Source organism: Ictalurus furcatus, chromosome 19 (genome assembly GCF_023375685.1).
Source record: "Ictalurus furcatus strain D&B chromosome 19, Billie_1.0, whole genome shotgun sequence".
Taxonomy (NCBI): Eukaryota; Metazoa; Chordata; class Actinopteri; order Siluriformes; family Ictaluridae; genus Ictalurus; species Ictalurus furcatus.
This window is the reverse complement of record NC_071273.1, coordinates 2,553,390-2,579,169: the sequence shown is the minus strand read 5'-3', so window position 1 is coordinate 2,579,169 and position 25,780 is coordinate 2,553,390. Positions and strand designations below refer to the sequence as shown.

Genomic DNA, 25,780 nt, shown 5'->3' with positions numbered 1-25,780 from the left:
CTGACGTCATGACGCACGAGTTTGCCTGCGTCTCCAAATTTTTCCTCCAACCGCTTTTCCTCCATTTTCTATTATTCCAGGGATTAAGACGGAAGGTAAGTTGGAACTTTATTTTAATGAGTATATTTGATAAAGCAATGTTTGACCATGTGTTTCCGTGGTTTATGAATAGACTAACGTCATTTGTAGACACCCATTCTAACGATGTCCAACTCGATTTTAGTGATTAACTGCCTTTGTACTTTAATTAACGTTAACGATTTTACAAGTGCCATTATTTCGACAAGTTAATCGACAAGTGCCATTATTTCGACATTTCCCGATTGTTTTGTTAAAAATAAAGGCTGTGTCACAAGTACTTTAAAGTATCACTAATGACTTACTATCACTCAGCTTGCTTAACTAGCCGAGTGGATAGTTTTCCGCCATTTTCTTTTTCCGAGCGAAAACTCGGGCTGCGTCCGAATATCCCTACTACCCTATTACACAGTAGGCGAAAATCAGTACGCCAAAGGAGTAGTATGTCCGAATTCTCAGTATTCATAAACGGTAGGCGAGAAATATCCGGATGACCTACTGCTTCCGCCTCCATTCTGCAGTATAAAATACTTTATTTTGTTTGGGTTTATTTGAGCTGTTTCTGAACGTTGTGCTACTCGCTACCAGAGTAGAGGATTAAATGAAGCTCGGCATTCACGGAAACAGTAACGGGAATTTACAACAGTGATGGAAAAAAATGCTTAATAAGTTATCGGATAGATGCAGTATACTGGGTTTTGCGTGCATCATATCTCTTCTCTTTGTGCTCTAACTGTTATGAACTTTTCAATGCGGAGCGAGGCTCGCCTGTGATTTCAAAATGTGAGGTTGCTTTAAAACGCGTCCTTCTGCGCTGGAGATGCGCAGAAGCGCTATGTGCCGGTCTGTATTGGAGCCTTTCATGCTATGCTAGTTTTGCGCAGTGAAAGATTATGATTTATTTATTTTTTTTTATATTCAAAAACATATAATAAGCAAACAGATTGTACACAGACACCTTCCGGAAAGCATTAAGCATTCAACAAAACATTTGTAGGTACAACCGGGCAACCAGAGGAAGAAGTGAGAATAATAATGTACATGTGTATAAAGGATATACATACATGTGCGTACGTACATACATACGTACATGCATGCATACATACATATAGAAGAAAATAAATTAATAAAGAAAAATATAAATTTAATAATAAAATATAAAGGACAAAGGTAAAGGGTTATCTACCATACAATTCCTATAAAGAGGTGATGCCAGCAAGAGATGGATAATTAAAAATAATCAAATGAAAACAGTAAATGAAAGAAAGCTGGTTAAACCTAATCAACAGTATTGCAAAAAAAAAAAAAAAACAAACATATAGTTTCAGAAATCTATCACTTTTTTTTATTGCTAGTTAAACAAAATGACGTGAGCAGTGAGTCTACCTCAATCAAAAAATGTGAAGGTCAGAAATGAGCCCATACATTTTTGTTTATGGATAAAGGATTTGCCGAACAAAATAAAAAAAGTTGAAAAGATATTCTCTAGATTGTTGGCAGAGTCAGTGTAATAGCAAATTATGTCTTTCAAATTTAAAGATTGTGCAAGGATTGGGGACTTGTTTAAATGGGAATGTAAGTCAAACCAAAACTTCTGAACCCATTCACAAGAATAGAATATATGTATTCATGTTTCATCTTCATTACCACAAAATGTCCAAGTACTATGAAAATCAACATATTTGGACACAGTCGAATTAACAAAGTATATCTTATGCAATGTTTTAAAGTGGACTTCTTCGGTTTTGTTAGGAAGAAAATATTTATGGGGCAACAGCCATGCTCTTCTCCAGTCTATATTATCAATTAGGACAGCCCAATGGGATCTGCCTTGAGGAAAAATTTGGTGAATGTTTATTATTATTACATTTATTGTCATAAATACCAATGCCGTCCAATAACAAAGACTCCTTTGTATCTTTGTGGCCATACAATATATGGCTCTTAACCAGCTGCATTAGACCTGTGGGAATAGCTCTGAGAACAGTATTGTATTCTATACAAGGAATAGGGAAGTCATGGACAGTCATGAAGTGTTCATAAGACAAGATGTTACCTGAATCATCAAATAATGAAAGGATATAAATTAAACCTCTATTAACCCAAGTGTGGAGGGAAAGAGATTTTTTCCTAACAGTTATATCCATATTATTTCACAAGAGTGTTGTGTGGTGAAAAATTGTGGATGTAGCACAACTTCCATGCGAGAAGAGCCTGCTGATGAAAATTAGCTAATTTAACTGGGAGTTTATTATGCATATAATTACATTTTAAGATAAAGGGTAGGCCTCCAATTTTATTAAAGATATGATTAGGAATAAAAAAAAACATACAGAATTTGGATTTATTAGATGACATCTCAGGCAATTTATTTTAAACGCATTAATAATATAAAAAAAATTAAAACTTCCAGTCCCACATCACTATTACAATTGGAAAACCCCGCTTTAAGTTTGTGAGATCTGTTTTTCCATATAAAGTCAAGGAAAATTTTATTGACATGTTTAACAGTGCAGTCATTCACGTATAGAGAAAGTGAAGGATACACAAAACGAGAAAGACCTTCCGCATTATAGAAGAGAGTGGTTGGAGCGATATGTGAACTGCAGCCGGTCCAGTTAGGTGGGCAGCAGGGTCTTGATGTGCCTCATGACGAGCCTCTCGAAGCATTTTATGATGATGGATGTGAGTGCAATGGGACAGTAGTCATTGAGGCAGGACACTGAAGACTTCTTCGGCACAGGGACAATGGTGGTAGCCTTGAAGCACGTTGGAACGATGGTGCTGCTCAGGGAGATGTTGAAGATGTCAGTGAAAACATCTGCTAGCTGACCTGCACATCCTCTGAGCACTCTTCCAGGAATGTTGTCTGGTCCGGCAGCATTCCGTGGGTTGACTCTGCGTAGAGTTTCCCCCACATCAGCCGTGGTTAGATTTTGTTAGATTTTAGTTGCTGATGGCCTGAATGCCCTGCCACATGCACCATGTGTCGCCGCTAGCCGGGAAGTGACTGTGGATTTTCTGGGCGTGTGCGCACTTTGCCTCTCTGATGGCCCAGGACAGTTTGGCCCTCGCTGTTCTTAGGCCCGCCTTGTCACCTGCCCTGAAGGTGGAGTCTCGGGTACTCAGCAGTGCACGCACCTCCACAGTCATCCACGGCTTCTGGCTGGAGCGTGTGGTGATGGTCTTGGAGACGGTGACGTCATCAATGCACTTGCTGATGTAGCTGGTCACTGATGCTGTGTATTCCTCCAAGTTGGTGGAGTTGCTGTTAGTTGCAGCCTCCCTGAACATGTCCCAGTCAGTGTGCTCAAAACAGTCCTGAAGAGCAGAGATGGCTCCTGCTGGCCAGGTTTTCACCTGCTTCAAAGCCAGTTTTGAGCATCTGACAAGTGGTCTGTATGCTGAGATTAGTATAACAGAGATGTGGTCTAAGTAGCTGAGGTGAGGGTGGGGTTTTGCCCTGGGGATGTTTGTGTAATTAATTAATTAATTAATTAATTATTGTGTAAATAAAATGGTCTGCATCTAACAGTCACAAACTCCACCAGCGATGAGCAGTAAATAGAAACTAGCAACATTCTTGTTGTAACATTCCGTGTTGATGTAAACACACAAGCTTAGCTGTGATCCAGGTGTCGTTTCAGTTGCTGAAATATTCTTAAGCATCTCGTCATATTTGCCAGAAAGCTCGTGGATGCCGCCAGAAATTCCGTTGAAGAGTCTCTACAATCCGTACGTTCTCTTCTCATTTTGTAAATTTTATTTTTATTTTTTAGTGGAGGTTTCAAGGGAGTTTCAGGCAGGGGAGTAGCTAGGAGATCACTCAAATCTGGGCGTGAATCGAACGAGTTGTTATTAAGATTCTCAGTTTTTTGTGATGAGTTCAATTTCACAAAGGAGATGGTGCTATCGTTCACATCAGCGTTTTGAACAGGCTCCATAGTTGACATAGGAGCTTGTGCTGTCGCGCTGGAGGTTAGTCCAAGTTTTCTTCTACCCATAGATAAATCAATGCAAGGTGAATAATGTGAAGATAGAAATCACTTACACATTCATAAGTAGCAAATGTCCAGCTTATAATGGTTATATAATCAAAATTTCCTCATGACACATCCAGAAATGTGTCTACCTAAAATCCCGCCATCTTGGCCTATCTGAAAGATTATTATTTATTTTGTACTAACTACCACGAATGTATAGTAATTAAGGGTGCAACAACGAAACGATGAATAAAACGCATCTGGGGAAAAAAAGCAGAGGTCACAGATTGAGCTGCTGTGGGAAAAGTGCATGACCCATGTTGTCCAAAACATGAGAATGTTTTATATTAAGCGCTTCAAATGAACTCCTGTATTAACGTGGCTTGTCATGTCAGATGCTATGACAGATGCGCGTGCTGTTTAATGTGTTCCAGTTCCAGACAGGTTTTCTTTAGCACAGAAATGACATTTTTACGTTTATGTCCTTATCTGTAAATGTTAGAAATTGTATTTCCATTTTACATAAAGTTTCATCCTGATAGTAAGCGAGTCTCCATTAAACTTCAGCGCAAGTCCGCACATGCATGTCAAACAACGTGAAATCGAAAGGAAAGGCAATAACTAAATAAAATATTCATTTTAATTAAATTTTTTATGCTATATTTAGAAACAAAAGTAATTGTGTTTTTATGAGAGCAGTAACATTAATGGGGTAACATGTAATTGAATATAAATGTAAGAAATGTTGCTTTATTCTGTAAATGTATGACATGTTACTGTGTTCAAATGAGTGAATGTGTGTGTGTTACTGCAGAACATTTAACTTCTTACTAATTAACACTTAGTTTGACTTTTGTTTTTCTTTTTTAGCATTTTAATATAGTGATTTAACTTCTGCTTTAAAGCTTGTGGACAATATATATTTTTTTTTCTTCCAAAATATGTTAATATTTTTTAAAAAATCCTATACACATGTACAGCACAGCCCACATAGATACATTTTAATGCCTTTTTCATAGCCTTCAATGTGCACAATGTTTGGAGGATACATTGAAAATACAGAAAAGACAAATTGGCCTTTTTATTCCAACCAATCCATTAATCGGAGAAATAATCGACAGATTGATCATCAAAATAACTGTTAGTTGTAGCCTTGATACCAGATTTAGCAGTAAGAGTACACAATGAATGGTACACAATGTTAAAATTAAACTTTTGTCTGTTAATAAAAATTAATAGCTAATAAAAATTGTTAGGCTGTTATACTGAAACAAAAGTCTATTACAAAGTAGAAAAGCTATTTAATAAATTCATTTACATAGTTCTCTATCAGAATAATTAAGTTGAGAATATACTACTTATCCTTAAATTTAACATTAATATTTAATGCTGTTATGTATATCTATGCCAAGCATGCATAGGAATTCATTCTCTGGACATTTGTCTTGTCCCTACATTTTAATTTTTCAGGTATTTTTGCCCAAAGACTCCCTTAATTTCTGAGTCTTTGCCCATCCGTAATAAATTTTCAACTTTTCAATTTTACACTATGGCTATACAGGTATTCCCCTTGTACCTCAGGGAGTGTGAAGTAATATCGAATACGTGTCTGGTGGGTTTTCAGCTTTTGTTTATCTCGTATTTTCATTGATCACCAATATTTTAAGAATTGTGTGGTTAAATTTAATAATTGTGTTGACATGGTTTTTATGTGTCTTTTTTCATCGTGTTTACTTCAAGTTATACATAATGCACATAATGTGAGGCCATGTATTGTTTGCAAGAGTGTAGTTGAGCATTTATTTTTATATTTATACAGTCGTGTAATCATTTCTCATTAAAATTGTATTAATTTTAGGACACTGATTTAGAGGCGACCTATACAAGAACAGTGAAACTGGGCATCCTTGAAGTCATGGAAGAAGACCTTTCACAGGCAGCAAAGCAGATATTTATAAACTTCATCATCATCAGAGGGAACTGTGGTCATGGAGGACCGATCTGACTTTCCTGCTGTCATGGTACTCTTTGGACTTCTCTATGTGCTGAATATTGAGTATCCAAAAGGACAAAAATACACATTTGAGGCAGTGCAGACACTAGATGTGAAAGGTTTAAATAAGACAGTAAGAGGTTCCACCTACTTTAAAAAAAACAAAAAACAACAACAACAAAAAAAATATAAATATATATATATATATATATAAAACACTTTATTTATTTATTTATTTAATGAAAGCACTTTGACCAGCGGTTTTCATCAGAAAGACGTTACATCTGAACACAGCCTAACTTTTATCTACCAAGCCACATTAGATACTAATGTTAGTTTAGTCGAGTTATCTTTATGTAATGTCAACTAACTAGTTTTGCTGGCTAACGTAACTTAATACATGAATATCCAATAAAGTTAGCTAGGTTAGTATAGCATTAGTTATATCTTTTACTATGTTATCGCATGATCTTGCTATCGCATCCACAAGAATTACTTCCTAACAAAAAAAAAAGCTTGTACTTCATTTATTCTTTGTTGAGGCTTACCTTATTGATGATTTGAAACTTGCTTATCCGAGTCGATGGTTGTAACTAGTAGTAGTCAAGCAAAGATGTGAACTTTAAGGTTCAGCTGCTGTTCTTATGGCTGAAGTGGTAATTTGCTGCTGCATTATCTCACTTCTTGCTGCAAGTGCTTCAGTTTGCACTTTAGCTTGCAGTTGTAGTTATAATTTTCTCAGGTGGCAGAAATTTCAGTCTTCTGAACCTTGGGTCCAGAACAGAGGAGAGAATAACACGATTATCTACCTGATTAAAAAGTGTTTCCTTCCATCTGTTCTGAAGCTGCTCAACTGCCGTGGCTTGGAAGGAATTCACAGAAGCTTAATCGAAGGCAGCACCTTCAGTGGACTTAAATATCCCTTTCACAAGTGGAGGTAATGAAGAGACTGTTATATATTCCTGCCCACTCATAAAAACAGTGGCACATTCAAAAGGCTTAAGAGAAACCACTGGTCTGGTTTCAAGTCAAGATCGTGCTTGTCTTTGTGAGTTACGGGTGGGTCCGATAGAGTTGCAGTTACAGGCCTCCTCTGTTCAATCTATTAATCATATAGAATTTACTGTTCCATCTTGTACTTGCATCCTGAGCAAGTTTATTGCTCAAGTGTGTCCATTTATTTGTCTTTCAGCTTGCTGCAGGCTTCCTCAGTAAAAAATTGCGATTATATGTAAATCAGTATTTTTGTTGTTTTTAATGATACTGATGGCAAGTTGACAATCTTGATCAATATAAAAAAAATCAAAAAAATATATAAGTAATACAACCAGAGATGCACCGAATGCAATTTTCTTGGCCGATTTTTTTATTTTTTTTTTGGTAAGTGTGACCTGCCAATAACGATTTTCTTGTTGATTCTGATTTTCTGTCTAAGAACTATAATTGACAGCGTATACAAGCAAAAATCTACTTTTCTTTAATGCAAAATTGAATTTTCATAATAAAACTATTAAACGTTACAATTTCCCCCAAACTGCACTAAGTTACAGGATCTTTTATCACTTAAACAACTCTCAAAATAAAGTGCTCTGTGACTGGATAGAGGTTAGAAATGACATTTAACTGAAAATTGGTTGCTTTATATAACAAAATACATGTCACATATTTTCCACCATGTTTCTAAACTGACTTTATTCCTCTCCTCTTTTTTACTTGTCTCACAAAAGTCCAAAGATTTTTGTCGCCTTGTAACAGGCTGCGTGTGTGACATGACATGAGATTAAACTACTCGGGCAACACGACGTCATAAAACTTCTGTCTACTCTGTATTGTGTATTTTGGGCTGAGGAAACTTCAGATTTCTGAAGCCTCTCTCCTCAGCTATGGAGAATGGCTGGTCATCCAGGGCCATGAATTCCATAATTTTCTTGTAATTGCTTTGGTCTTTTCACTGCTCATACCAAGGAAAAATGGGAGAGGCTGCTGACTTGTGGCTGGCTCTGAGCTCTGGCTAGCTTTAGACACTTTCCCTGTTTTAGCTTCTTCAAATTGAGCATGTTCACGTGGGTGATGGTGTTTTAAGTGTCTAATTAGGTTTGTTCCGAACGTTTTCGTGGTGGTTCCTCCATAGTTTTCTTTAAGCTTACAATTATTACAAATTGTGAACTTTGTGTCTTCTTCACTCACAGCGAAGAACTTCCACGCCAATGACATGTTTACATGCGGCTGTGACGTTATTGCCTGCGCCACTGGCAACAAAACAAATCGGCTCGGAATTTGAAAGACGTGAGACCGATCGACCAGTCACCGGACTGGGCTGAGCATGGGGAAAATCTGCTGATTCTTGTCCCGGGCCGGTCGATCGGTATATCTCTGAATGCAACATATGTTTCAACCATCCATCCATCCATCCATCTTCAACCGCTTACTCCTTTTTCAGGGTCGCGGGGGAACCTGGAGCCTATCCCAGGGAGCATCGGGCACAAGGCGGGGTACACCCTGGACAGGGTGCCAGTCCATCGCAGGGCACACAATCACACATACATTCACACATATGTTTTAACCATTTTTGTTAAATTTCTTTGCACAGACATGCACTACAGATGGGACAATATAAACCAAAAGTATGTAAAATATATAATTCAATTAATTTTGAATTATTATTAAAGGACGTATAGATAAATATAGAAAGACGGAAAACAAGCGTGTGGACATAGTAGAGCCACAGTAGATTGCATTTGAAAAATGGATAAAAGTTAATTGTAGTAGACAAATGTTATAAAAAGAGAATGGGATGGAGAAACACATCAAGCTAACAGGCTTGTTTAAAAGGACATGAACAATTCTGCACAAATGCATAAGCATTCAGTGAAAACCACTACAGTCACTAAATAAAACAATCATTTGCTGCTGCTGTCATTAACTGCCTTTAGATTTAGTGCTTCACTTTGTTCACACCATTTTAATTGAACCTATTTCTGTTGTGGCACTGTTTTAATCCATCAACATGCTGTGCAACCTGATGCTCGAGCCAAAATAGATTTAGTGTGACCGTCCCGAAGTTAGTAAAAAAAAAGCTGTTTACACAATAGCATTAAATTAAACAAGACTATACCATTTTCACATGTTCATGCATTTGTACAACCTTTCGTGGCTGATGAGGACATCAGAGTGTTCCTGGGTCGGTACTGCTCGACAGTATCGGTAGGAGAGAAGGTTAGAGGGTGGTTCGAGATCTGGAATGGCAAGCGCTGGTTTCTGGTGAAGGTGCAGGTGGACCCAGCGGTACCAGCAGGATTGCTCCACCCTCCGGGGAGCTTTTCCATCAGCCCTCACCTGGGTTACCTCCGTTAACACAGGAATGGAGTTTGGGACCAAGTGTGATGGGATACTTGGTCAAGGCAGGAAGCCAAGTGCTCGAACAAGATAAGTGCCCAACGCCCAATTTCTTTAGTGGCGTCAGATACCGCCGGAGGGCATTGAGGACCTGAAGGATGGGGTCCAGGTCCAGACATCGATTGAGGGAATGCTTGGCGTGGCTAGGGCTTTCTATAGTGACCTCTTCCAAAGAAGGGAGTCGAGGGAGGACTTCGCAGTGGGGTTCTTGGACTCTAATTGTGGGCCGGCTGCCATAGGAGGGTACATCTGAGCTGGAGGGCCAGGTTTCGCTGGAAGACGTGGAAAGAGCGATGTTTTCGCTGAAGACCGGAGTTGCTCCCGGGCAGGTTGGCTTTTGCCCAGATTTGCTGGCCGTATATAGGGAAGCAATAGGGCAGAGGCTACTACCTCCATCCGCGAAAGTGGAGCACATCACCCTGTTGCATAAAAATGGGGATATGACCGATCTGGCAAACTGGAGGCTGATCCCATTGCTGATGGCAGATAAGATCTTAGCCAAGCTATTGGTCCTGTGTCGGAGGAAGTTGATGGCCCAGGTGGTTCATCATGACCAGACCTGTGGGGTGCCTGGAAGGATGTGCAGCATGAAGCTGGCACTGATCGGAGATGCGTTGGCATGGGCTGAGCAGCGCCGGGTGCCATTGGCTTTGTTAAGCTTAGACCAAGAGAAGGCCTTTGAGCGTGTCTCACACGAGTCTCTCTTCATGTTGTTGGAAAGGGTGGGCTTTGGTCCAGACGTAATTGACCGCTATAATCAGGGGCGGGAAGTCGCGTAATAATAAATGGGCACTTCTCTGAGCTGATTATGCAGCAATGTGGGGTCAGGCAAGGCTATCTGCTGTCTGCTTTGCTCCATGTGTTGTCCTTGGAGCCATTGGTGGAGAGGCTGAGAAGAGAGCCTGTGTTCCAGGGATTCCATGTACCTGCTGCAGGAGGGATAAGGGCCAATGTGTTGGTGTATGCTGACGACATGACATTGTTTCTTGGCCGGGATAAGGACTTCAGTGCCGTGGAGTGTGTGCTGAAAGCTTTCTCAGACGCCACCAGAGCACGCGTAAACCCTGGTAAGTCCACGTTCCTGTATGTAAGAGCGTGTGCAGAGAGGACCAAAGTCCGGGGGGTTCCCTCTGTGCCAGGATGGGGATTCAAGATTTTGGTGGTTGTCGTCTGGATTGAAGGCAGCGCCCAAAAGAACTGGGACATAGCCTTGAGGAAGACACAAGCCAAGGCTGAGAGCTGGGGCAGAAGGGACCTGTCCCCTACAGGAAGGATGCTGGCGGTGAACTCCGACCTGCTGCCAGGCCTCAATCACCTGGCCTTCCCCATCCCATTCGTAATGGGTTTATTTCGGGGGAAGGTGTGAGATTGCCCGAGCAAGAATGTTCACACAGTGAAAGAAAGGGGGACAAGGAGTTGTTTGCACTCCTCTTAAGACCATGGCGATGTATGTGGCTTTCCATGCAGAGTTGGTTGGGAAGACGCAAGGCCACATTGCGTCATTGTTCACGAGGTTCTGGTTAAGGTTTACTCTGCAAACAGTGGTACTTTGGAGGGGGACGTTGCCATGGTCGGACGACCGCCCACGGCGTTACCGGAAGGCGGCGGCCTTTGTCTATGACCAGCCCTGGAGTTTGATGGATGGCCTCTTGTTGGATCGTAGGAGGCTGTATAAGAGATGGAAGGACTGCTGCTCAGCACAAACTGGTGAGACCCTTCCCAGTGGGTCAGTGGTCGAGTGGGCAGCTATGCAGCCCACATGACTGGATGGGGCCAGCAAAGACCTGCACTGGCTGGTGGCTTTAGGGTGCCTCCCGGTAAGAGAACGACTCTACTGGCATGGTTCAAGCCGTACACCTTTATACCCGAATGGATGAGGAGGTGAAGAGACAGTTGAGCATGTGTTGTGGTCGTGCCCCGTTGTGGCCTGGTTCTGGAGACAGAGTGGTGGTCGGCTGAGAACGGGGCAGAAGAAGGAGGAAGCCTGGAAGGTCGTCAGAAGGAGCAGAGGGGGCAGGAATATTCAGGGAAGGGGCGGCATGACAATAAGGGAGATGAAAACGAGGTGAAGGAGTGGGGGAAGAGCTCAACAGGATGACTGTGCAGCCTTGGGGTTTTCAGGATTCGGCTTCTAGGGTAATGGACATGAAAGGGTTACGGTAAAATTAGTGATCGAGATGATAGATCCGGGAATGAGTTTGGATGCCAAAATGAGGATTTTACCTGTAGCCTCTCTAAATGTGAGGGGCATTAGACAGCCTTGGAAAAGGGCGGCAGTGTACTTAAATTTAAGGGCTGTACATTTTGACTTGGAGTGCCACCTGTGTTCAGAGGGGCAGGGGAAGGAACTGGGCCCTGTGGTTTGCGGGGTGGGAGATGTGAGGGGAGATGGGGTAGGAATTCTAGTTTAAACTTTTGATTGGGTGGTGGAGGAGATTATTTCAATGGTCCAGGGAAGGGTGTTGTGCATGGACAAAGTGGAGGCGAGAAAATTCAGGGCTGTAGGGGTTTATGCTCCCTGCAGTGGAGGGCAAAGAAAGGGGTTTTACCATATGTTGGAGCCTCTACTCTGCACTAATCGGTTGCTATCTCGGCCTTTTGGCTAAGATCAAGTGTGATGCTGAGAGTCAATGATCATCAGCCGGCCCAAGTGATGCGGCTTCGCAGCACAGTACGGGTGGAATTAGTGGACAATGCAACGGATGAAGTGGCGCAACGTTTTGGAAGAGAGTGGGTTGTCCTAAAGATTCTCGGGGACCTGCGTGGTGTGGATCCGTCTTCAGTGTTCTGCCTCCAGGATTTCTCTGTGGTGGGCTTCGTGGATATTACCTGGACATCTTTGAGGCAGTGCACGGACCTCTTCGACAAGTGTAGCAGCAATCCTGGGAGCCCTGCGCTTAACAGACTCCAGCTGAACCCTTTCTTCGCCCTGGAAGAGGTACCTCTAGTCATTCATATGTATAATCTGTTTATTGTTGAGGAGGATGTCAGGGCTTTTCTTGGGCGATATTGCTCTATTGTGGAAAAGTTGAGGGACCGTTTTGGTATTTGGACTGGGAGGCGAAGATTTATGGTACGGCTAAAGGTGGATCCGGCGGCCTCCATGGGCCTTCGTCATCCTCCAGGCAGTTTTGCCTTAGGGCCACATAAGGGGTTCTTGCACTATCCTGGACAGCCCATCTATTGTTGGCGATGTGGGGCTCTGGGCCATACGAAAGATGTGTGTACAGGTTTGAGGTGCCGATTCTTCAGTGGTGAAGGGCACGTGGCTACTGAGTGTAAAGCCCCAAAAACCTGCAGCTTGTGCAGGAGTGAGGCCCACCTGTACCGCAACTGTCCAAACTGGAAAGGTTTTTTGCTAACCTTTTCACAGAAGAACTGGAACAGATGGGTCAAGAGGGAGGTCCCACAGAGGAGGAGGAGCTACTGAGGCAGGAGAGGGACAGTGAAGAGGAGGAAAGTAGCATCGGTACAGAGCAGGAGCAGGCTGACGACAGCAGTATAAAAGAGTCTGTTGATGTGAATCTGGATATAATGGAGGAGGATTTGGAGAGACAGATCTGCCCCCAAATAGAAGACGGCACCTGGGTGGAGAAAGTAGAGAAAAGTCAGCCCTGGGAAACGCAGCTAGGTGGCCAAGACGGAGTATGGGAGGAAAAGATGGAGGATGGGGAAGAGCAGTCCAAAAAGGGAAGACGCAGGACCCCAAGCAGTGGAATGTACATAGAAAGGAAGCAAGAGAGAAAGAGGAGCAGAAAAGGGACTGGTAAGGATACTGCAGAGGAGCAGGAAGAGCCGTGGGGATGGAATTCTCGCGAGAAGAAAGCAGAAAACCTTTACGTGTTACGGGCGGAAGGGGAAGTGGCCCCGGACGTTTCCGAAGACAGTATGTTGGCGGGGGTCGTGGGAAACAGTGGCAAGGAGGACAAAGACTGGGGTGGGAGCGAGTAAGAAAGGGAAATTAGACTTAGTAAAAGAGGGATAAAGGGGTCATCAAAGCAGTGTGGAAGGGTTTCATGAGGTTGGAAATGTGGCTGGGAGGGAAAAAAGGGCAAAGGATATCCCCCAAGGGTATAGGATGGGGAGGAAGACTTATAAGTAATTATGGGCTGTGGGGGTGATTTTTAGAATAGCTACATTGAACATGATGGGTTGTAGGCAGGCAGAAAAGTGGGCAGCAGTCTTCAGGTCGCTGGAGGCGGTGCCCTTTGAGGTCTTGTTCATGCGGGAGTGCCATCTGCGCTCAGCGGCTGATGTGGCTTTGTTTTTGGGAGGGTGGGACCTTCAGTATGGGGCGTTGGAAAAGGTTTGGCAGATGGGGTGGGGACCTCGTTCAAGTCATGGGAGTTTGAATTGAGATCTGAAGTGGCAGTGGTGTCTGAAGAGTGTTAAGTGTAGATGGGACCTGGAGGGGCATAGTGTTTAGGGCAGTCTGTGTATACGCTCCAACTAGGGTGGGAGAGAGGGTAGATTTCTTCAAGGTACTGGAGCCCCTTTTGTATACTAACAAGACCTGTTACATGGGGGTGACTGACATTAACCTCGAGAGGGAGAAGGACCTGAACAGAATCCTAACTAGTGCAAACATGGTTGATGTTGGAAAAGATTTCGGGGGTGGGGCTACGTGTAGGAATAGTAGGGGGAATGCCTCTCTGCTAGACTACATCCTGGCACCCAGAAGGGCGAAGGTGACCCGCTACCAGGTACAGAATTTTTGCACATCTGACCACTGTTTGGTGAGGGCAGAAATAGAAGTGAGGGCAGGGGCAAGAGGCCCAGGATTTTGGAAGTTGAATGTAACTTGTGTGCAGGATCCTTCCTTCTTAAGCACTATACAAATTATCTATTTGGGCTGGCAGTCTCTGAAAGTGGTCTGTATCACCAAGGTAGAGTGGTGGGAGGACACAAAGGGCAAAGTGGCCAAGTTCTGCCAGTGGTGGGACTGCAAGGCGGCAAAGGAGAAAAGAGAGAAGATAGCTCAGTGGTCTCAGTGCAGGCCTCCTGGGCTAAGGGGGATATGTGGGGGGGCTAAGCAGGCTAGTGGAGTGTTGCGAGACCATTTTTACGCTGAAGCCAGAAGTTACAGTGTGCAGGCAGGGCGGCAGCATTTGCTGCAGGATGAGAGGCCAAAGCGGTTCTTTTTTGATAGTTAGAGTCCAGCAACATGGGTCCCATATAGAAAGCCTGAAGGAGGGAGAACTTTTGACCATCTCCAGGGGAGGGATGTTAGAGAGGGCGGCGGCCTACTACAAAGACCTGTTCCAGCTAAGGAGAATGAGTGAGGTGTAGGCAGAGGACTTCTTGAAGGCTGTCGACCGGCAGGTGGCTCAGGAGGGCCTGAAGGATCTCGAAGCCGAGCTGACTCAAGAGGAGGTGGAGGAGGCCATGCGCTTGCTCAAGGGCGGGTTAGCACCGGGGGGGATGGTCTCCCCATTGAGTGGTACAAAGTGGTTTGGCCATGGGCCAGTAAAGACATCATAGCTGTTTATGAAGAGGTAATCAAGAAAGGGTTACTGCCTGAGTCAGCCAGGACTGGGTATATCACGCTCTTACATAAGAAGGGAGAGAGAGCAGAGCGAGCAAACTGGTGACCAATCACTCTTGTCTGTGCCGATTATAAAATCTTGGCTAAGGTGCTGACTCCACGCCTAAAGAAGGTGATTGGCACAGTAGTGCACCCGGACAAGACGTGTGGTGTGCCTGGACGCTCAAGTAGCATGAATCTTGCGCTGATCTGGGATGCAGTAGCGTGGGCACAGCAACACAGCTGCCCTTAGCCCTACTGGGATTGGATCAGGAAAAGGCGTTCGACAGGGTAAACCATACTTTTTGTTTGCCACCTTACAGCGGATGGTATTTGGGGAAAAGTTCCTATCTCTTATCCGGCTGCTCTACGTCGGGGCTGTAAGTCGCATGGGAATCAATGGCCATTTTTTGAGAGCTGTTGCACAGGCAGGAGGAGTGACACAGGGGTGCCCTATGTTCCCCCTACTGTATGATCTATATCTGGAGCCTTTGTTGGCCAGGTTCAGGAAGGAACACAGTTTCCTTGGGCTGCATATCCCAGCGGGGGAAAGGGGTATGTGCAAAAGTAACCACATATGCTGATGATACTACCCTTTTCCTGGCCTCGGATGGGGACTTTGGGGCGGTTGAACGGATCATGGCGGCTTTTATAGGGGCTACCGGGGCATGCGTCAACCACAGAAAATCTTCGGTGCTCTTTGTAGGATCCTGGGCACATCGGACGGACGTCCCGGGGGTTTTCCGGCCTTTTGGCTAAGATCAAGTGTAGTATCTGTTCTTATCAGTTTCTAAATAAATAAATAAATAATCATGTTAAACGATTGGACAAAATGGAACAGGGGTCAATCGTGACTGTTTCAGATGTACTTAATGGGCGAAGGGAGGGGACCTAATAGGTTTTTAATACAAAGTAGGGTTAGAAGAAGGAGGGGGGAAAAAAGTAGGGAAAAAAAACAAAGTGACATATGGTACTTAAAAAAAAAAAAAAAAAAAAAAAAAAAAAAATTTGTATATTTAATTGTACAAAATGGAACAGGTGTCAGTCGTAAAGGTTTCAGATGTACTTAATGGGAAAAGGGAGGGGACCTATTAGGTTTTAATACAAACCACAGCCCACATCCAGCTCTAGACCAATCCTACATCTGTAGCTATCAAGGCTGTGCAGGTGTAAGGGGCCGGCGCAAGCCAACCTACCCTAGACCGGATTTCTAGGCCTGCGATGGAGTTTCGGAGGCCTGGACCGACTTCCTGTATAGCTCGGGTTTCTCTTCATTCACGCATAAATCTTTCGCCTTTTACTAAAGATTTCCGTGGAGGGGAACGTTGACGAGTTCAGCTTATTTTTGTGAGCTTTGCTGTGGCAAAGCTGTATTTGTTTTACAGTTTAACGTAAGAGAGGGAAGGAGTTTGGCTTTGGGATGCAAGGTCGGTTGGGCGTGGTGCCTAGTTGCTCGATCCTCTCTGCGCAAGGTCTTCAAGCGCATGGTCACGCATGTCGTCCAGGAGTGGAGGCTCTGCCAGCTGGTGCTCGTTAGGCCAGAGGCCATAACGGGTTATCGCTTCTCGGCCTTTTGGCTAAGATCAAGTGTAGTATCTGTTCTTATCAGTTTAATACCTGATACGTCCTCCATCCGAGGACTTTATATTAAACGGATTTTTAGAGCGAGGAGCCGGAAGAGGGGCTTGCTCCGTCCGCTCCACGCATCGACCTGGTATTGCAGTACCTCCAGGAGCGGTGCACCTTTTCAAAGGGGTCAAATGAAAGAAGGAAGGAAGGAAATAAATAAATAAATAAATAAATAAATAATCATGTTAAACGATTGGACAAAATGGAACAGGGGTCAATCGTGACTGTTTCAGATGTACTTAATGGGCGAAGGGAGGGGACCTAATAGGTTTTTAATACAAAGTAGGGTTAGAAGAAGGAGGGGGGAAAAAAAGTAGGGAAAAAAAACAAAGTGACATATGGTACTTAAAAAAAAAAAAAAAAAAAAAAAAAAAAAATTTGTATATTTAATTGTACAAAATGGAACAGGTGTCAGTCGTAAAGGTTTCAGATGTACTTAATGGGAAAAGGGAGGGGACCTATTAGGTTTTAATACAAACCACAGCCCACATCCAGCTCTAGACCAATCCTACATCTGTAGCTATCAAGGCTGTGCAGGTGTAAGGGGCCGGCGCAAGCCAACCTACCCTAGACCGGATTTCTAGGCCTGCGATGGAGTTTCGGAGGCCTGGACCGACTTCCTGTATAGCTCGGGTTTCTCTTCATTCACGCATAAATCTTTCGCCTTTTACTAAAGATTTCCGTGGAGGGGAACGTTGACGAGTTCAGCTTATTTTTGTGAGCTTTGCTGTGGCAAAGCTGTATTTGTTTTACAGTTTAACGTAAGAGAGGGAAGGAGTTTGGCTTTGGGATGCAAGGTCGGTTGGGCGTGGTGCCTAGTTGCTCGATCCTCTCTGCGCAAGGTCTTCAAGCGCATGGTCACGCATGTCGTCCAGGAGTGGAGGCTCTGCCAGCTGGTGCTCGTTAGGCCAGAGGCCATAACGGGTTATCGCTTCTCGGCCTTTTGGCTAAGATCAAGTGTAGTATCTGTTCTTATCAGTTTAATACCTGATACGTCCTCCATCCGAGGACTTTATATTAAACGGATTTTTAGAGCGAGGAGCCGGAAGAGGGGCTTGCTCCGTCCGCTCCACGCATCGACCTGGTATTGCAGTACCTCCAGGAGCGGTGCACCTTTTCAAAGGGGTCAAATGAAAGAAGGAAGGAAGGAAATAAATAAATAAATAAATAAATAAATAATCATGTTAAACGATTGGACAAAATGGAACAGGGGTCAATCGTGACTGTTTCAGATGTACTTAATGGGCGAAGGGAGGGGACCTAATAGGTTTTTAATACAAAGTAGGGTTAGAAGAAGGAGGGGGGAAAAAAAGTAGGGAAAAAAAACAAAGTGACATATGGTACTTAAAAAAAAAAAAAAAAAAAAAAAAAAAAATTTGTATATTTAATTGTACAAAATGGAACAGGTGTCAGTCGTAAAGGTTTCAGATGTACTTAATGGGAAAAGGGAGGGGACCTATTAGGTTTTAATACAAACCACAGCCCACATCCAGCTCTAGACCAATCCTACATCTGTAGCTATCAAGGCTGTGCAGGTGTAAGGGGCCGGCGCAAGCCAACCTACCCTAGACCGGATTTCTAGGCCTGCGATGGAGTTTCGGAGGCCTGGACCGACTTCCTGTATAGCTCGGGTTTCTCTTCATTCACGCATAAATCTTTCGCCTTTTACTAAAGATTTCCGTGGAGGGGAACGTTGACGAGTTCAGCTTATTTTTGTGAGCTTTGCTGTGGCAAAGCTGTATTTGTTTTACAGTTTAACGTAAGAGAGGGAAGGAGTTTGGCTTTGGGATGCAAGGTCGGTTGGGCGTGGTGCCTAGTTGCTCGATCCTCTCTGCGCAAGGTCTTCAAGCGCATGGTCACGCATGTCGTCCAGGAGTGGAGGCTCTGCCAGCTGGTGCTCGTTAGGCCAGAGGCCATAACGGGTTATCGCTTCTCGGCCTTTTGGCTAAGATCAAGTGTAGTATCTGTTCTTATCAGTTTAATACCTGATACGTCCTCCATCCGAGGACTTTATATTAAACGGATTTTTAGAGCGAGGAGCCGGAAGAGGGGCTTGCTCCGTCCGCTCCACGCATCGACCTGGTATTGCAGTACCTCCAGGAGCGGTGCACCTTTTCAAAGGGGTCAAATGAAAGAAGGAAGGAAGGAAATAAATAAATAAATAAATAAATAAATAATCATGTTAAACGATTGGACAAAATGGAACAGGGGTCAATCGTGACTGTTTCAGATGTACTTAATGGGCGAAGGGAGGGGACCTAATAGGTTTTTAATACAAAGTAGGGTTAGAAGAAGGAGGGGGGAAAAAAAGTAGGGAAAAAAAACAAAGTGACATATGGTACTTAAAAAAAAAAAAAAAAAAAAAAAAAAAATTTGTATATTTAATTGTACAAAATGGAACAGGTGTCAGTCGTAAAGGTTTCAGATGTACTTAATGGGAAAAGGGAGGGGACCTATTAGGTTTTAATACAAACCACAGCCCACATCCAGCTCTAGACCAATCCTACATCTGTAGCTATCAAGGCTGTGCAGGTGTAAGGGGCCGGCGCAAGCCAACCTACCCTAGACCGGATTTCTAGGCCTGCGATGGAGTTTCGGAGGCCTGGACCGACTTCCTGTATAGCTCGGGTTTCTCTTCATTCACGCATAAATCTTTCGCCTTTTACTAAAGATTTCCGTGGAGGGGAACGTTGACGAGTTCAGCTTATTTTTGTGAGCTTTGCTGTGGCAAAGCTGTATTTGTTTTACAGTTTAACGTAAGAGAGGGAAGGAGTTTGGCTTTGGGATGCAAGGTCGGTTGGGCGTGGTGCCTAGTTGCTCGATCCTCTCTGCGCAAGGTCTTCAAGCGCATGGTCACGCATGTCGTCCAGGAGTGGAGGCTCTGCCAGCTGGTGCTCGTTAGGCCAGAGGCCATAACGGGTTATCGCTTCTCGGCCTTTTGGCTAAGATCAAGTGTAGTATCTGTTCTTATCAGTTTAATACCTGATACGTCCTCCATCCGAGGACTTTATATTAAACGGATTTTTAGAGCGAGGAGCCGGAAGAGGGGCTTGCTCCGTCCGCTCCACGCATCGACCTGGTATTGCAGTACCTCCAGGAGCGGTGCACCTTTTCAAAGGGGTCAAATGAAAGAAGGAAGGAAGGAAATAAATAAATAAATAAATAAATAAATAATCATGTTAAACGATTGGACAAAATGGAACAGGGGTCAATCGTGACTGTTTCAGATGTACTTAATGGGCGAAGGGAGGGGACCTAATAGGTTTTTAATACAAAGTAGGGTTAGAAGAAGGAGGGGGGAAAAAAAGTAGGGAAAAAAACAAAGTGACATATGGTACTTAAAAAAAAAAAAAAAAAAAAAAAAAAATTTGTATATTTAATTGTACAAAATGGAACAGGTGTCAGTCGTAAAGGTTTCAGATGTACTTAATGGGAAAAGGGAGGGGACCTATTAGGTTTTAATACAAACCACAGCCCACATCCAGCTCTAGACCAATCCTACATCTGTAGCTATCAAGGCTGTGCAGGTGTAAGGGGCCGGCGCAAGCCAACCTACCCTAGACCGGATTTCTAGGCCTGCGATGGAGTTTCGGAGGCCTGGACCGACTTCCTGTATAGCTCGGGTTTCTCTTCATTCACGCATAAATCTTTCGCCTTTTACTAAAGATTTCCGTGGAGGGGAACGTTGACGAGTTCAGCTTATTTTTGTGAGCTTTGCTGTGGCAAAGCTGTATTTGTTTTACAGTTTAACGTAAGAGAGGGAAGGAGTTTGGCTTTGGGATGCAAGGTCGGTTGGGCGTGGTGCCTAGTTGCTCGATCCTCTCTGCGCAAGGTCTTCAAGCGCATGGTCACGCATGTCGTCCAGGAGTGGAGGCTCTGCCAGCTGGTGCTCGTTAGGCCAGAGGCCATAACGGGTTATCGCTTCTCGGCCTTTTGGCTAAGATCAAGTGTAGTATCTGTTCTTATCAGTTTAATACCTGATACGTCCTCCATCCGAGGACTTTATATTAAACGGATTTTTAGAGCGAGGAGCCGGAAGAGGGGCTTGCTCCGTCCGCTCCACGCATCGACCTGGTATTGCAGTACCTCCAGGAGCGGTGCACCTTTTCAAAGGGGTCAAATGAAAGAAGGAAGGAAGGAAATAAATAAATAAATAATAAATAAATAATCATGTTAAACGATTGGACAAAATGGAACAGGGGTCAATCGTGACTGTTTCAGATGTACTTAATGGGCGAAGGGAGGGGACCTAATAGGTTTTTAATACAAAGTAGGGTTAGAAGAAGGAGGGGGGAAAAAAAGTAGGGAAAAAAAACAAAGTGACATATGGTACTTAAAAAAAAAAAAAAAAAAAAAAAAAAAAATTTGTATATTTAATTGTACAAAATGGAACAGGTGTCAGTCGTAAAGGTTTCAGATGTACTTAATGGGAAAAGGGAGGGGACCTATTAGGTTTTAATACAAACCACAGCCCACATCCAGCTCTAGACCAATCCTACATCTGTAGCTATCAAGGCTGTGCAGGTGTAAGGGGCCGGCGCAAGCCAACCTACCCTAGACCGGATTTCTAGGCCTGCGATGGAGTTTCGGAGGCCTGGACCGACTTCCTGTATAGCTCGGGTTTCTCTTCATTCACGCATAAATCTTTCGCCTTTTACTAAAGATTTCCGTGGAGGGGAACGTTGACGAGTTCAGCTTATTTTTGTGAGCTTTGCTGTGGCAAAGCTGTATTTGTTTTACAGTTTAACGTAAGAGAGGGAAGGAGTTTGGCTTTGGGATGCAAGGTCGGTTGGGCGTGGTGCCTAGTTGCTCGATCCTCTCTGCGCAAGGTCTTCAAGCGCATGGTCACGCATGTCGTCCAGGAGTGGAGGCTCTGCCAGCTGGTGCTCGTTAGGCCAGAGGCCATAACGGGTTATCGCTTCTCGGCCTTTTGGCTAAGATCAAGTGTAGTATCTGTTCTTATCAGTTTAATACCTGATACGTCCTCCATCCGAGGACTTTATATTAAACGGATTTTTAGAGCGAGGAGCCGGAAGAGGGGCTTGCTCCGTCCGCTCCACGCATCGACCTGGTATTGCAGTACCTCCAGGAGCGGTGCACCTTTTCAAAGGGGTCAAATGAAAGAAGGAAGGAAGGAAATAAATAAATAAATAAATAAATAAATAATCATGTTAAACGATTGGACAAAATGGAACAGGGGTCAATCGTGACTGTTTCAGATGTACTTAATGGGCGAAGGGAGGGGACCTAATAGGTTTTTAATACAAAGTAGGGTTAGAAGAAGGAGGGGGGAAAAAAAGTAGGGAAAAAAACAAAGTGACATATGGTACTTAAAAAAAAAAAAAAAAAAAAAAAAAAAAATTTGTATATTTAATTGTACAAAATGGAACAGGTGTCAGTCGTAAAGGTTTCAGATGTACTTAATGGGAAAAGGGAGGGGACCTATTAGGTTTTAATACAAACCACAGCCCACATCCAGCTCTAGACCAATCCTACATCTGTAGCTATCAAGGCTGTGCAGGTGTAAGGGGCCGGCGCAAGCCAACCTACCCTAGACCGGATTTCTAGGCCTGCGATGGAGTTTCGGAGGCCTGGACCGACTTCCTGTATAGCTCGGGTTTCTCTTCATTCACGCATAAATCTTTCGCCTTTTACTAAAGATTTCCGTGGAGGGGAACGTTGACGAGTTCAGCTTATTTTTGTGAGCTTTGCTGTGGCAAAGCTGTATTTGTTTTACAGTTTAACGTAAGAGAGGGAAGGAGTTTGGCTTTGGGATGCAAGGTCGGTTGGGCGTGGTGCCTAGTTGCTCGATCCTCTCTGCGCAAGGTCTTCAAGCGCATGGTCACGCAATGTCGTCCAGGAGTGGAGGCTCTGCCAGCTGGTGCTCGTTAGGCCAGAGGCCATAACGGGTTATCGCTTCTCGGCCTTTTGGCTAAGATCAAGTGTAGTATCTGTTCTTATCAGTTTAATACCTGATACGTCCTCCATCCGAGGACTTTATATTAAACGGATTTTTAGAGCGAGGAGCCGGAAGAGGGGCTTGCTCCGTCCGCTCCACGCATCGACCTGGTATTGCAGTACCTCCAGGAGCGGTGCACCTTTTCAAAGGGGTCAAATGAAAGAAGGAAGGAAGGAAATAAATAAATAAATAAATAAATAAATAATCATGTTAAACGATTGGACAAAATGGAACAGGGGTCAATCGTGACTGTTTCAGATGTACTTAATGGGCGAAGGGAGGGGACCTAATAGGTTTTTAATACAAGTAGGGTTAGAAGAAGGAGGGGGGAAAAAAAGTAGGGAAAAAAAACAAAGTGACATATGGTACTTAAAAAAAAAAAAAAAAAAAAAAAAAAAAAATTTGTATATTTAATTGTACAAAATGGAACAGGTGTCAGTCGTAAAGGTTTCAGATGTACTTAATGGGAAAAGGGAGGGGACCTATTAGGTTTTAATACAAACCACAGCCCACATCCAGCTCTAGACCAATCCTACATCTGTAGCTATCAAGGCTGTGCAGGTGTAAGGGGCCGGCGCAAGCCAACCTACCCTAGACCGGATTTCTAGGCCTGCGATGGAGTTTCGGAGGCCTGGACCGACTTCCTGTATAGCTCGGGTTTCTCTTCATTCACGCATAAATCTTTCGCCTTTTACTAAAGATTTCCGTGGAGGGGAACGTTGACGAGTTCAGCTTATTTTTGTGAGCTTTGCTGTGGCAAAGCTGTATTTGTTTTACAGTTTAACGTAAGAGAGGGAAGGAGTTTGGCTTGGGATGCAAGGTCGGTTGGGCGTGGTGCCTAGTTGCTCGATCCTCTCTGCGCAAGGTCTTCAAGCGCATGGTCACGCATGTCGTCCAGGAGTGGAGCTCTGCCAGCTGGTGCTCGTTAGGCCAGAGGCCATAACGGGTTATCGCTTCTCGGCCTTTTGGCTAAGATCAAGTGTAGTATCTGTTCTTATCAGTTTAATACCTGATACGTCTCCATCCGAGGACTTTATATTAAACGGATTTTTAGAGCGAGGAGCCGGAAGAGGGGCTTGCTCCGTCCGCTCCACGCATCGACCTGGTATTGCAGTACCTCCAGGAGCGGTGCACCTTTCAAAGGGGTCAAATGAAAGAAGGAAGGAAGGAAATAAATAAATAAATAAATAAATAATAATCATGTTAAACGATTGGACAAAATGGAACAGGGGTCAATCGTGACTGTTTCAGATGTACTTAATGGGCGAAGGGAGGGGACCTAATAGGTTTTTAATACAAAGTAGGGTTAGAAGAAGGAGGGGGGAAAAAAAGTAGGGAAAAAAAACAAAGTGACATATGGTACTTAAAAAAAAAAAAAAAAAAAAAAAAAAAAAATTTGTATATTTAATTGTACAAAATGGAACAGGTGTCAGTCGTAAAGGTTTCAGATGTACTTAATGGGAAAAGGGAGGGGACCTATTAGGTTTTAATACAAACCACAGCCCACATCCAGCTCTAGACCAATCCTACATCTGTAGCTATCAAGGCTGTGCAGGTGTAAGGGGCCGGCGCAAGCCAACCTACCCTAGACCGGATTTCTAGGCCTGCGATGGAGTTTCGGAGGCCTGGACCGACTTCCTGTATAGCTCGGGTTTCTCTTCATTCACGCATAAATCTTTCGCCTTTTACTAAAGATTTCCGTGGAGGGGAACGTTGACGAGTTCAGCTTATTTTTGTGAGCTTTGCTGTGGCAAAGCTGTATTTGTTTTACAGTTTAACGTAAGAGAGGGAAGGAGTTTGGCTTTGGGATGCAAGGTCGGTTGGGCGTGGTGCCTAGTTGCTCGATCCTCTCTGCGCAAGGTCTTCAAGCGCATGGTCACGCATGTCGTCCAGGAGTGGAGGCTCTGCCAGCTGGTGCTCGTTAGGCCAGAGGCCATAACGGGTTATCGCTTCTCGGCCTTTTGGCTAAGATCAAGTGTAGTATCTGTTCTTATCAGTTTAATACCTGATACGTCCTCCATCCGAGGACTTTATATTAAACGGATTTTTAGAGCGAGGAGCCGGAAGAGGGGCTTGCTCCGTCCGCTCCACGCATCGACCTGGTATTGCAGTACCTCCAGGAGCGGTGCACCTTTTTCAAAGGGGTCAAATGAAAGAAGGAAGGAAGGAAATAAATAAATAAATAAATAAATAAATAATCATGTTAAACGATTGGACAAAATGGAACAGGGGTCAATCGTGACTGTTTCAGATGTACTTAATGGGCGAAGGGAGGGGACCTAATAGGTTTTTAATACAAAGTAGGGTTAGAAGAAGGAGGGGGGAAAAAAAGTAGGGAAAAAAAACAAAGTGACATATGGTACTTAAAAAAAAAAAAAAAAAAAAAAAAAAAAAAATTTGTATATTTAATTGTACAAAATGGAACAGGTGTCAGTCGTAAAGGTTTCAGATGTACTTAATGGGAAAAGGGAGGGGACCTATTAGGTTTTAATACAAACCACAGCCCACATCCAGCTCTAGACCAATCCTACATCTGTAGCTATCAAGGCTGTGCAGGTGTAAGGGGCCGGCGCAAGCCAACCTACCCTAGACCGGATTTCTAGGCCTGCGATGGAGTTTCGGAGGCCTGGACCGACTTCCTGTATAGCTCGGGTTTCTCTTCATTCACGCATAAATCTTTCGCCTTTTACTAAAGATTTCCGTGGAGGGGAACGTTGACGAGTTCAGCTTATTTTTGTGAGCTTTGCTGTGGCAAAGCTGTATTTGTTTTACAGTTTAACGTAAGAGAGGGAAGGAGTTTGGCTTTGGGATGCAAGGTCGGTTGGGCGTGGTGCCTAGTTGCTCGATCCTCTCTGCGCAAGGTCTTCAAGCGCATGGTCACGCATGTCGTCCAGGAGTGGAGGCTCTGCCAGCTGGTGCTCGTTAGGCCAGAGGCCATAACGGGTTATCGCTTCTCGGCCTTTTGGCTAAGATCAAGTGTAGTATCTGTTCTTATCAGTTTAATACCTGATACGTCCTCCATCCGAGGACTTTATATTAAACGGATTTTTAGAGCGAGGAGCCGGAAGAGGGGCTTGCTCCGTCCGCTCCACGCATCGACCTGGTATTGCAGTACCTCCAGGAGCGGTGCACCTTTTCAAAGGGGTCAAATGAAAGAAGGAAGGAAGGAAATAAATAAATAAATAAATAAATAAATAATCATGTTAAACGATTGGACA

At 43.8% G+C, this 25,780-nt stretch overlaps 20 non-coding genes and 1 pseudogene across 20 annotated transcripts; all 21 read left to right on the top strand.

The window, feature by feature from the left end:
• The first annotated feature begins 15,713 nt into the window (after nucleotides 1-15,713).
• On the top strand, nucleotides 15,714-15,808 carry LOC128623792 (uncharacterized; annotated as a pseudogene).
• A 421-nt stretch (nucleotides 15,809-16,229) lies between these two features.
• On the top strand, nucleotides 16,230-16,344 carry LOC128623745 (U5 spliceosomal RNA). The gene has a single exon (XR_008388644.1). It is a non-coding gene; the product is annotated as a U5 spliceosomal RNA (small nuclear RNA).
• Nucleotides 16,345-16,531: 187 nt separating this feature from the next.
• Nucleotides 16,532-16,722, top strand: LOC128623772 (U2 spliceosomal RNA). The gene has a single exon (XR_008388668.1). It is a non-coding gene; the product is annotated as a U2 spliceosomal RNA (small nuclear RNA).
• Nucleotides 16,723-17,228: 506 nt separating this feature from the next.
• LOC128623744 (U5 spliceosomal RNA) lies at nucleotides 17,229-17,343 on the top strand. The gene has a single exon (XR_008388643.1). It is a non-coding gene; the product is annotated as a U5 spliceosomal RNA (small nuclear RNA).
• A 187-nt stretch (nucleotides 17,344-17,530) lies between these two features.
• Nucleotides 17,531-17,721, top strand: LOC128623771 (U2 spliceosomal RNA). The gene has a single exon (XR_008388667.1). It is a non-coding gene; the product is annotated as a U2 spliceosomal RNA (small nuclear RNA).
• A 505-nt stretch (nucleotides 17,722-18,226) lies between these two features.
• On the top strand, nucleotides 18,227-18,341 carry LOC128623742 (U5 spliceosomal RNA). The gene has a single exon (XR_008388642.1). It is a non-coding gene; the product is annotated as a U5 spliceosomal RNA (small nuclear RNA).
• Nucleotides 18,342-18,528: 187 nt separating this feature from the next.
• Nucleotides 18,529-18,719, top strand: LOC128623770 (U2 spliceosomal RNA). The gene has a single exon (XR_008388666.1). It is a non-coding gene; the product is annotated as a U2 spliceosomal RNA (small nuclear RNA).
• Nucleotides 18,720-19,223: 504 nt separating this feature from the next.
• LOC128623741 (U5 spliceosomal RNA) lies at nucleotides 19,224-19,338 on the top strand. The gene has a single exon (XR_008388641.1). It is a non-coding gene; the product is annotated as a U5 spliceosomal RNA (small nuclear RNA).
• A 187-nt stretch (nucleotides 19,339-19,525) lies between these two features.
• LOC128623769 (U2 spliceosomal RNA) lies at nucleotides 19,526-19,716 on the top strand. The gene has a single exon (XR_008388665.1). It is a non-coding gene; the product is annotated as a U2 spliceosomal RNA (small nuclear RNA).
• Nucleotides 19,717-20,218: 502 nt separating this feature from the next.
• LOC128623740 (U5 spliceosomal RNA) lies at nucleotides 20,219-20,333 on the top strand. The gene has a single exon (XR_008388640.1). It is a non-coding gene; the product is annotated as a U5 spliceosomal RNA (small nuclear RNA).
• Nucleotides 20,334-20,520: 187 nt separating this feature from the next.
• LOC128623768 (U2 spliceosomal RNA) lies at nucleotides 20,521-20,711 on the top strand. The gene has a single exon (XR_008388664.1). It is a non-coding gene; the product is annotated as a U2 spliceosomal RNA (small nuclear RNA).
• A 504-nt stretch (nucleotides 20,712-21,215) lies between these two features.
• On the top strand, nucleotides 21,216-21,330 carry LOC128623739 (U5 spliceosomal RNA). The gene has a single exon (XR_008388639.1). It is a non-coding gene; the product is annotated as a U5 spliceosomal RNA (small nuclear RNA).
• Nucleotides 21,331-21,517: 187 nt separating this feature from the next.
• Nucleotides 21,518-21,708, top strand: LOC128623767 (U2 spliceosomal RNA). Its single transcript, XR_008388663.1, has one exon. It is a non-coding gene; the product is annotated as a U2 spliceosomal RNA (small nuclear RNA).
• Nucleotides 21,709-22,212: 504 nt separating this feature from the next.
• LOC128623738 (U5 spliceosomal RNA) lies at nucleotides 22,213-22,327 on the top strand. The gene has a single exon (XR_008388638.1). It is a non-coding gene; the product is annotated as a U5 spliceosomal RNA (small nuclear RNA).
• A 188-nt stretch (nucleotides 22,328-22,515) lies between these two features.
• Nucleotides 22,516-22,706, top strand: LOC128623766 (U2 spliceosomal RNA). Its single transcript, XR_008388662.1, has one exon. It is a non-coding gene; the product is annotated as a U2 spliceosomal RNA (small nuclear RNA).
• Nucleotides 22,707-23,211: 505 nt separating this feature from the next.
• On the top strand, nucleotides 23,212-23,326 carry LOC128623799 (U5 spliceosomal RNA). The gene has a single exon (XR_008388681.1). It is a non-coding gene; the product is annotated as a U5 spliceosomal RNA (small nuclear RNA).
• A 185-nt stretch (nucleotides 23,327-23,511) lies between these two features.
• LOC128623773 (U2 spliceosomal RNA) lies at nucleotides 23,512-23,701 on the top strand. The gene has a single exon (XR_008388669.1). It is a non-coding gene; the product is annotated as a U2 spliceosomal RNA (small nuclear RNA).
• Nucleotides 23,702-24,205: 504 nt separating this feature from the next.
• Nucleotides 24,206-24,320, top strand: LOC128623798 (U5 spliceosomal RNA). Its single transcript, XR_008388680.1, has one exon. It is a non-coding gene; the product is annotated as a U5 spliceosomal RNA (small nuclear RNA).
• A 187-nt stretch (nucleotides 24,321-24,507) lies between these two features.
• LOC128623765 (U2 spliceosomal RNA) lies at nucleotides 24,508-24,698 on the top strand. Its single transcript, XR_008388661.1, has one exon. It is a non-coding gene; the product is annotated as a U2 spliceosomal RNA (small nuclear RNA).
• A 508-nt stretch (nucleotides 24,699-25,206) lies between these two features.
• Nucleotides 25,207-25,321, top strand: LOC128623797 (U5 spliceosomal RNA). Its single transcript, XR_008388679.1, has one exon. It is a non-coding gene; the product is annotated as a U5 spliceosomal RNA (small nuclear RNA).
• A 187-nt stretch (nucleotides 25,322-25,508) lies between these two features.
• On the top strand, nucleotides 25,509-25,699 carry LOC128623764 (U2 spliceosomal RNA). The gene has a single exon (XR_008388660.1). It is a non-coding gene; the product is annotated as a U2 spliceosomal RNA (small nuclear RNA).
• Nucleotides 25,700-25,780: the final 81 nt, after the last annotated feature.